Here is a 9329-nt window from a genome sequence, read left to right as displayed (position 1 = left end):
CTCCCGATTATTCCCAAATACCCCCCATTACTTCCCAGTTACTCCCAGTTACCCCTAATTATCTCTCACTTACTCCCAATTACTCCCAATTAACTCCCAGTTACCCCCAATTACTTCCCAGTTACTCCCAGTTACCCCTTGTCACCCCTAAGTAACTCCCAGTTACTCCCAGTTACCCCAATTACCTCCCAGTTACCCCCAATTACCTCCCAGTTACTCCCAGTTACCCCAATCGCATCCCAGTTACTCCCAATTACCCCCAATTACTTCCTAGCTATTCCCAGTTACCCATCATCACCCCCAATTACTTCTCAGTTACTCCCAGTTACCCCTTGTCACCCCTGAGTAACTCCCAGTTACTCCCAGTTACCCCAATTACCTCCCAGTTACCCCCAATTACCTCCCAGTTACTCCTAAGTTCCCCCAATTACCTCCCAGTTACTCCTAAGTTCCCCCAATTACTTCCCAGTTACTCTCAGTTACCCGTAATTAACTCCCAGTTACTCCCAGTTACCCCAATTACCTCCCAGTTACCCCAATTACCTCCCAGTTACTCCTAAGTTCCCCCAATTACTTCCCAGTTACTCTCAGTTACCCGTAATTAACTCCCAGTTACTCCCCGTTACCCCAATTACCTCCCAGTTACCCTAATTGCATCCCAGTTACTCCTAAGGACCCCCAATTATTTCCCAGTTACTCCCAGGTACCCCTTGTCAGTCCTACTTAACTCCCAGTTACTCCCAGTTACCCCAGTTACCTCCCAGTTACCACCAATTACTTCACAATTACTCCTAAGTACCCCCAATTACTTCCCAGTTACTCCTAATTAACTCCCAGTTACTCTGAGTTACCCCCAATTACTTCCCAATTACTCCCAGTTACCCCAATTAACTCCCGGTTACTCCTATATTACCCCAATTACTTCCCAATTACTCCCAGTTACCCCAATTAACTCCCGGTTACTCCTATATTACCCCAATTACTTCACAGTTACTCCCAGTTACCCCCATTCACTCCTAATTAACTGCGAGTTACTACTAGTCACCCCCAATTATTTCCCATTTATCTCTAATTAATTACATCTTACTGCTAATTACTCCCAAATAACTCTCAGCTACCCCAATTACCTCCCAGTTACTCCTAAGTTCCCCCCGTCATTTTCCAGTTACTTCCAATTACTCCCAGTTGCTCCTAATTAACTCTCAGTTATCCTTAGTTAGTCCCAATTACTGCTAATTAATTCCCAGTTGCTCTCAGTTATCTCAAGTTATTGCCAGGTACTTCACAGTTACCCCAACCACATCCCAGTTACTCCTAAGTACCCCCAATTGCCCCCAGTTACTCCCAGTTACCACTAATTGCATCCTAGTTACTCCTAAGTATCCAAATCACTTCCCAATCATTCCCAGTTACCCCAAATTAATTACCAATTGCTCTTAGTTAACCCCAATTACCTCCCAGTTGCCTGCAATTGCATCCCAGTTACTTCCAAGTACCCCCAATTACTTCCCAGTTACTCCCAGTTACCCCCGTTACCTCCCAGTTACTCCAAAGTACCCCCAATTGCCCCTAGTTACTCCCAGTTACCTCCAATTAACTCCCAGTTACTTCTAAGTACCCCTAATTACTACCCAGTTAGTGCTGGTTACCCCCAATTACCTCCCAGTTACTCCCAATTACCCCCAATTGGCCCCCATTTACTTCTACTTACCCCCAATTGCTCCTAGTTACCCCCAATTAACTTTCGGTTACCCCCAATTATCTCTCAGTTACTCCCAGTTACCCCCAATTAACTCCTCATTACTCTCAGTTGCGTTAATTACCTTCTAGTTAATCCAAATTACCTCCTATTGGTGCCTTATTTTCCCCTCCGTACTCCCAATTACCCCCAGTTACCCCTAATTATCTTCCAGTTTCTCTTAATTACCCCCAGTTACCCCCAATTATCTCCCAGTTACTCCAAATTGCCCCCAATTGCCCCCAGTTACTCCCAATTACCCCAATTATCTCCCAGTTACTCCAAATTGCCCCCAATTGCCCCCCAGTTACCCCCAATTACCCCAATTATCTCCCAGTTACTCCAAATTGCCCCCAATTGCCCCCAGTTACTCCCAATTACCCCAATTATCTCCCAGTTACTCCAAATTGCCCCCAATTGCCCCCCAGTTACTCTCAGTTACCCCCAGTCGCCCCCTGTCCCTCCAGGTCACCTCAACCGTGCACAGGGACACGCGTGTGCAAGGGGACACAGGTGTGCAAGGGGGTCACGTGTGTGCAAGGGGACACGCGTGTGCACGGGGACACAGGTGTGCAAGGGGACACACATGTGCAAAGAGGACATGCGTGTGCAAGGGGACACGTGTGTGCAAGGGGGTCACGTGTGTGCATGGGATCATGCGTGTGCAAGGGGGTCATACGTGTGCAAGGGGACATGTGTGCACAGGGACACACGTGTGCATGGGATCATACGTGTGCAAGGGGACACGTGTGCACAGGGACACACGTGTGCAAGGGGACATGCATGTGCAAGGGGTCACGCGTGTGCAAGGGTTCACGCGTGTGCAAGAGGTTCACACGTGTGCACGGGGACACCGGTGTGCAAGGGGTCACATGTGTACACGGGATCATGCGTGTGCAAGGGGACACGCGTGTGCACGGGGGTCACACATGTGCACAGGGTCACACGTGTGCAAGGGGTACACGCGTGTGCAAGGGGACATGCGTGTGCACAGGGAGACACGTGTGCAAGGGGTCACGCATGTGCAAGGGGGACACGTGTGTGCAAGGGGATCATGCATGTGCAAGGGGGGTCACACGTGTGCAAGGGGTCACGCGTGTGCAAGAGGTTCACATGTGTGCACGGGGACACTGGTGTGCAAGGGGGCACGTGTGTACACGGGATCATGCGTGTGCAAGGGGGTCACGTGTGTGCAAGGGGATCACGCATGTGCAAAGAGGACATGGGTGTGCAAGGGGACACGTGTGTGCAAGGGGGTCACGTGTGTGCATGGGATCATGCGTGTGCAAGGGGGTCATACGTGTGCACGGGGACACCGGTGTGCAAGGGGTCACATGTGTACACGGGATCATGCGTGTGCAAGGGGACACGCGTGTGCACGGGGGGTCACACATGTGCACGGGGTCACGCGTGTGCAAGGGGTACACGCGTGTGCAAGGGGACATGCGTGTGCAAGGGGGACATGCGTGTGCAAGGGGATCATGCATGTGCAAGGGGGTCATACGTGTGCAAGGGGACACATGTGTGCACAGGGACACACGTGTGCAAGGGGACATGCATGTGCAAGGGTTCACACGTGTGCAAGAGGTTCACGCGTGTGCACGGGGACACTGGTGTGCAAGGGGTCACGTGTGTACACGGGATCATGTGTGTGCAAGGGGGTCACGTGTGTGCAAGGGGACATGCATGTGCAAGGGGATCACGCATGTGCAAGGGGACACATGTGTGCAAGGGGGTCACGCATGTGCAAGGGGGACACGCGTGTGCAAGGGGACATATGTGTGCACGGGGACACGCGTGTGGGAGCCAGATAAGAGCGACCCGCACAGGCGTGTGAGTCCCAAACACGCGTGTGAGACCCATAAACATGTGCATGAAACCACTACACGCGTGTGAAACACACGTATAATTTGCACACACACGTAATTTATATACACATATACAAAATATGTACATGTATGTGAGATCTACACACGCGTGTGAGCTGTGTGCACATATATGAGACCTATAGATCCATGTGTGCAACCTGCACACGCGTGTGAGACCAGAGCGCACACAAGACAGAGACCCATATATAAAACACACACACGCGTGTAACACGTAAATATACATAGAAGTGCAATATGGACATATAACAATTGCACGCGCGTGTGCAAGTCGTGTGTGATATCCGTGCAGCGTGTGAGCCTTGCACACGCGTGTGCACACACACACACACGGGCACACGCACACGCGTGTGCAAGGGAGCCCCCCCAGCCTGTGCATTGCACACGCGTGTGCGGGGGGGCGGTACCGGAGGGGGGTGGAACCTGGTCCCGTTGGGCTCCTGGTTCTGGTCCTGTTGGGTCCCGGTCCCATTTGGGCTCCCGGTCCCGTTTGGGTCCCATTGGGTCCTGGTCCTGTTTGGGTTCTGGTTCTGCTGGGTCCCATTGGGTCCCGCTTCTGTTTGGTCCCATTGGGTCCCGGTTCTGTTGGATCCCATTGGGTCCCATTGGGTTGGGTGCCGGTTCTGTTGGGTCCCATTGGGTCCTGGTCCCGTTGGGGTCTCATTTGGTCCCGGTTCTGTGGGGTCCCATTGGGTTCTGGTCCCATTTGGGTCCCATTGGGTCCCGGTTCTGTTTGGTCCCATTGGGTTCCGGTTCTGTTGGATCCCGTTGGGTCCCATTGAGTTGGGTGCCGGTTCTGTTGGGTCCCATTGGGTCCTGGTCCTGTTTGGGTCCCGTTGGGTCCCTCTTCCATTTGGGTCCCCTTGGGTCCCACTGGGTCCTGGTCCCCTTTGAGTCCCGTTGGGTCCCATTGGGCCCTGGTCCTGTTTGGGTCCTGTTGGGTCCTGGTCCCATTGGGTCCCATTGGGTCCCGGTTCTGTTGGGTCTCATTGGGTCCCACTGGGTCCTGGTCCTGTTTGGGTCCTGTTGGGTCCCGGTTCTGTTGGGTCTCGTTTGGGTCCTATTGGGTCCCACTGGGTCCTGGTCCTGTTTGAGTCTCATTGGGTCCCATTGGGTCCTGTTGGGTCCCATTGAGTCCAACTTCTGTTTGGGTCTCTTTGGGTCCCATTGGGTCCCGGTTCTGTTGGGTCTCCTTGGGTCCCATTGGGTCCTGGTCCTGTTTGGGTCCTGTTGGGTCCCATTGGGTCCCCTTGGATCCCACTGGGTCCTGGTCCCATTTGAGTCCCGTTGGGTCCCATTGGGTCCTGGTCCTGTTTGCGTCCCGTTGGGTCCTGGTCCCATTGGGTCCCACTTCTGCTTGGGTCTCTTTGTGTCCCATTGGATCTTGGTCCCGTTTGGATCCCATTGGGTCCTGGTCCTGTTTGGGTCCTGGTTCTGCTGGGTCCCATTGGGTCCTGGTCCCGTTTGGGTCTCGTTGGGTCAAGGTTCCGTTTGGTCCCATTGGGTCCTGGTTCTGTTGGATCCCGTTGGGTCCCATTGAGTTGGGTGCCGGTTCTGTTGGGTCCCATTGGGTCCTGGTCCTGTTTGGGTCCCGTTGGGTCCCTCTTCCATTTGGGTCCCCTTGGGTCCCACTGGGTCCTGGTCCCCTTTGAGTCCCGTTGGGTCCCATTGGGCCCTGGTCCTGTTGGGTCCTGGTCCCATTGGGTCCAGTTCTGTTGGGTCTCATTGGGTCCCACTGGGTCCTGGTCCCGTTTGGGTCCTGTTGGGTCCCGGTTCTGTTGGGTCTCGTTTGGGTCCTATTGGGTCCTGGTCCTGTTTGAGTCTCATTGGGTCCCCTTGGGTCCTGGTCCCATTGAGTCCCACTTCTGTTTGGGTCTCTTTGGGTCCCATTGGGTCCCGGTTCTGTTGGGTCTCCTTGGGTCCCATTGGGTCCTGGTCCTGTTTGGGTCCCATTGGGTCCTGGTCCCATTGGGTCCCCTTGGGTCCCACTGGGTCCTGGTCCCGTTTGAGTCCCATTGGGTCCCATTGGGTCCTGGTCCTGTTTGGGTCCCACTGGGTCCTGGTCCCATTGGGTCCCCTTGGGTCCCACTGGGTCCTGGTCCTGTTTGGGTCCCGTTGGGTCCCTCTTCCATTTGGGTCCCCTTGGGTCCCACTGGGTCCTGGTCCTGTTTGGGTCCCCTTGGGTCCCACTGGGTCCTGGTCCCGTTTGAGTCCCATTGGGTCCCACTGGGCCCTGGTCCTGTTTGGGTCCCGTTGGGTCCTGGTCCCATTGGGTCCCATTGGGTCCCGGTTCTGTTGGGTGTCATTGGGTCCCACTGGGTCCTGGTCCCGTTTGGGTCCTGTTGGGTCCCGGTTCTGTTGGGTCTCGTTTGGGTCCTATTGGGTCCCACTGGGTCCTGGTCCTGTTTGAGTCTCATTGGGTCCCATTGGGTCCTGGTCCCATTGAGTCCCACTTCTGTTTGGGTCTCTTTGGGTCCCATTGGGTCCCGGTTCTGTTGGGTCTCCTTGGGTCCCATTGGGTCCTGGTCCTGTTTGGGTCCCATTGGGTCCTGGTCCCGTTTGAGTCCCATTGGGTCCCACTGGGCCCTGGTCCTGTTAGGGTCCCGTTGGGTCCTGGTCCCATTGGGTCCCATTGGGTCCCACTTCTGCTTGGGTCTCTTTGGGTCCCATTGGATCCTGGTCGTGTTTCGGTCCCATTGGGTCCCAGTTCTGTTGGGTCTCCTTGGGTCCCATTGGGTCCTGGTCCCGTTTGGATCCCATGGGGTCCTGGTTCTGTTTGGGTTCTGTTGGGTCCCGGTTCTGTTGGGTCCCGTTGGATCCCATTGGGTCCTGGTCCTGTTTGGGTCCTGTTGGGTCCTGGTTCTGCTGGGTCCCATTGGGTCCCGCTTCTGTTTGGTCCCATTGGGTCCCGGTTCTGTTGGATCCCGTTGGGTCCCATTGGGTTGGGTGCCGGTTCTGTTGGGTCCCATTGGGTCCTGGTCCCATTTGGGTCCCATTGGGTTCCGGTTCTGTTTGGTCCCATTGGGTCCCATTGGGTTCTGGTTCCATTGGGTCCCATTGGGTCTAGGTTCTGTTGGATCCCATTGGGTCCTGGTCCTGTTTGGGTCCTGTTGGGTCCTGGTCCTGTTTGGGTTCCTCTTCCATTAAAGTCCCATTCGGGTCCTGCCCGGTTCCATTGGGTCCTGTTGTGTCCTGGCCTGGTTCGGTCCCCTCCGGCCCGATTCAGTCCCGTTCAGCCCTGCTGTGTCCTGGCCCCATTCGGTCCCGTTCGGGTCCTGGACCCAGTCCCATTCGGCCCCATTCAGTCCCGTTTGGTCCCACTCAGGTCCCAGTCCCGTTCCGTCCCATTTGGTCCCGTTCGGCCCCATTCGGTCCCGTTCAGTCCTGTTCCATCCCATTCAGTCCCATTTGGTCCCAGCCCCGTTTGGGTCCCGGTCCCGTCCGGCCCCGTTCGGCCCCATTCAGTCCCGTTCAGCCCCATTCAGTCCCGCTTGGCCCCGTTCAGTCCCATTCGGTCCCATTAGGTCCCGTTGTGTCCCGGCCCCGTTCGGTCCCGTTGTGTCCCGGTCCCGTTCGGTCCCATTCAGTCCCATTCAGTCCCGTTTTGTCCCGTTGTGTCCCGGTCCCGTTAGTTCCCGTCCGGTCCCGTTCGGCCCCATTTAGTCCCATTCCGTCCCGTTATGTCGCGGTCTCATTCAGCCCCGTTTAGTCCCGTTCGGGTCCCATTCAGCCCCGTTCGGTCCCTTTCGGCCCCGTTGTGTCTCGGTCCCGTTTGGTCCCATTCGGCCCCGTTCGCTCCCGTCCGCTCCCATTCGGCCCCATTGAGTCCCATTCGGTCCCGTTCGGCCCCATTTAGTCCCATTTGGTCCCGTTCAGCCCCGTTCGGTCCCATTCGTCCCCGTTGTGTCCCGTTCCCATTCAGTCCCGTTCGGTCCCGTTCGGGTCCCAGCCCCGTTCGATCCCATTCGCTCCCGTCCGGTCCCGTTCGGCCCCATTTAGTCCCGTTCCGTCCCGTTATGTCGCGGTCTCATTCAGCCCCGTTTAGTCCCGTTCGGCCCCGTTTGGTCCCATTCAGTCCTGTTCGGCCCCAGTTCCGTTCAGACCCATTCCGCCCCATTTAGTCCCATTCTGTCCCGTTATGTCGCGGTCTCATTCAGTCCCGTTCGGCCCCGTTCGGCCCCATTCGGTCCCGTTCAGCCCCATTCAGCCCCGTTCGGTCGCATTCGGCCCCATTCAGTCCCATTTGGCCCCATTCAGTCCCATTCAGTCCCATTCAGCCCCGTTTGGTCGCATTCGGCCCTGTTTGGTCCCGTTCGGCCCTGTTCGGTCCCATTTGGCCCCATTCAGCCCTGTTCGGTCCCATTCGGCCCCGTTGTGTCCCGGCCCCGTTCGAACCCGTTCGCTCCCGTCCGGTCCCATTTAGTCCCATTCAGCCCCGTTCGGCCCCGTTGTGTCCCGGCCCCGTCCGGTCCCGTTCGGCCTCATTTAGTCCCATTCGGTCCCGTTCGCTCCCGTCCGGTCCCATTCGGCCCCATTTAGTCCCATTCGCTCCCGTCCGGTCCCATTTAGTCCCATTCGGCCCCGTTCGGTCCCATTTAGTCCCGTTCGGTGCCGTTTAGTCCCGTCCGGTCCCATTCGGCCCCATTTAGTCCCATTCGGTCCCGTTCGGGTCCCGGTCCCATTCGGTGCCGTTTAGTCCCGTCCGGTCCCATTCGGCCCCATTTAGTCCCGTTCAGCCCCATTCGGCCCCGTTCGGCCCCATTTAGTCCCATTCAGCCCCGTTGTGTCCCGGCCCCGTTCGCTCCCGACCGGCCCCATTTAGTCCCGTTCGGCCCCGTTTAGTCCCGTTCGCTCCCGTCCGGTCCCATTCGGCCCCATTTAGTCCCATTCGGCCCCGTTCGGTCCCATTTAGTCCCATTCGGTCCCCTTTAGTCCCATTCGATCCCGTTCGCTCCCGTCCGGTCCCATTTAGTCCCATTCAGCCCCGTTCGGCCCCGTTGTGTCCCGGCCCCGTCCGGTCCTGTTCGGCCTCATTTAGTCCCATTCGGTCCCGTTCGCTCCCGTTTGGCCCCGTTGTGTCCCGGCCCCGTTTAGTCCCGTTTGCTCCCGTCCGGTCCCATTCGGCCCCATTTAGTCCCATTCGGCCCCGTTCGGCCCCATTTAGTCCCATTCGGTCCCGTTTAGTCCCGTTTAGTCCCGTTCGGCCCCATTTAGTCCCATTCGGTCCCGTTTAGTCCCGTTCGGTCCCATTCGGCCCCATTTGGTCCCATTCGGTCCCGTTCGATCCCGTTCGCTCCCGTCCGGTCCCATTTACTCCCATTCGGCCCCGTTCGGTCCCATTTAGTCCCATTCGGCCCCCTTTAGTCCCGTTCGGCCCCATTCGGCCCCATTTAGTCCCATTCGGTCCCATTTAGTCCCGTCCGGTCCCATTCGGCCCCATTTAGTCCCATTCGGCCCCCTTTAGCCCCGTTCAGCCCCGTTCGGCCCCGTCCGCTCCCCCCGCCCCGCCCCGCCCTCCCCGCCGCCGCCGCCGCCGCGCGGGGCATTGTGGGAGGAAGCGGCGGCCCCGCGAACATGGCGGCTCCGTGACCGCTCCCGCCGCCCCCTCCCGCCGCCGCCGCCGCCGCCGGCCCCGGGGGCGGGGCCGCCCCCCCCGGGACCCTCCCCCCTCCCGGTCCCCCCCCCCCGCCCCCTCCCGCCGCCGC

This window comes from Tinamus guttatus, unplaced genomic scaffold (genome assembly GCF_059628265.1).
Source record: "Tinamus guttatus ecotype Peru unplaced genomic scaffold, ASM5962826v1 Tinamus_guttatus_pri_ptg001147l, whole genome shotgun sequence".
In the NCBI taxonomy this organism is placed as follows: domain Eukaryota; kingdom Metazoa; phylum Chordata; class Aves; order Tinamiformes; family Tinamidae; genus Tinamus; species Tinamus guttatus.
This window is presented reverse-complemented; position numbering follows the sequence as displayed.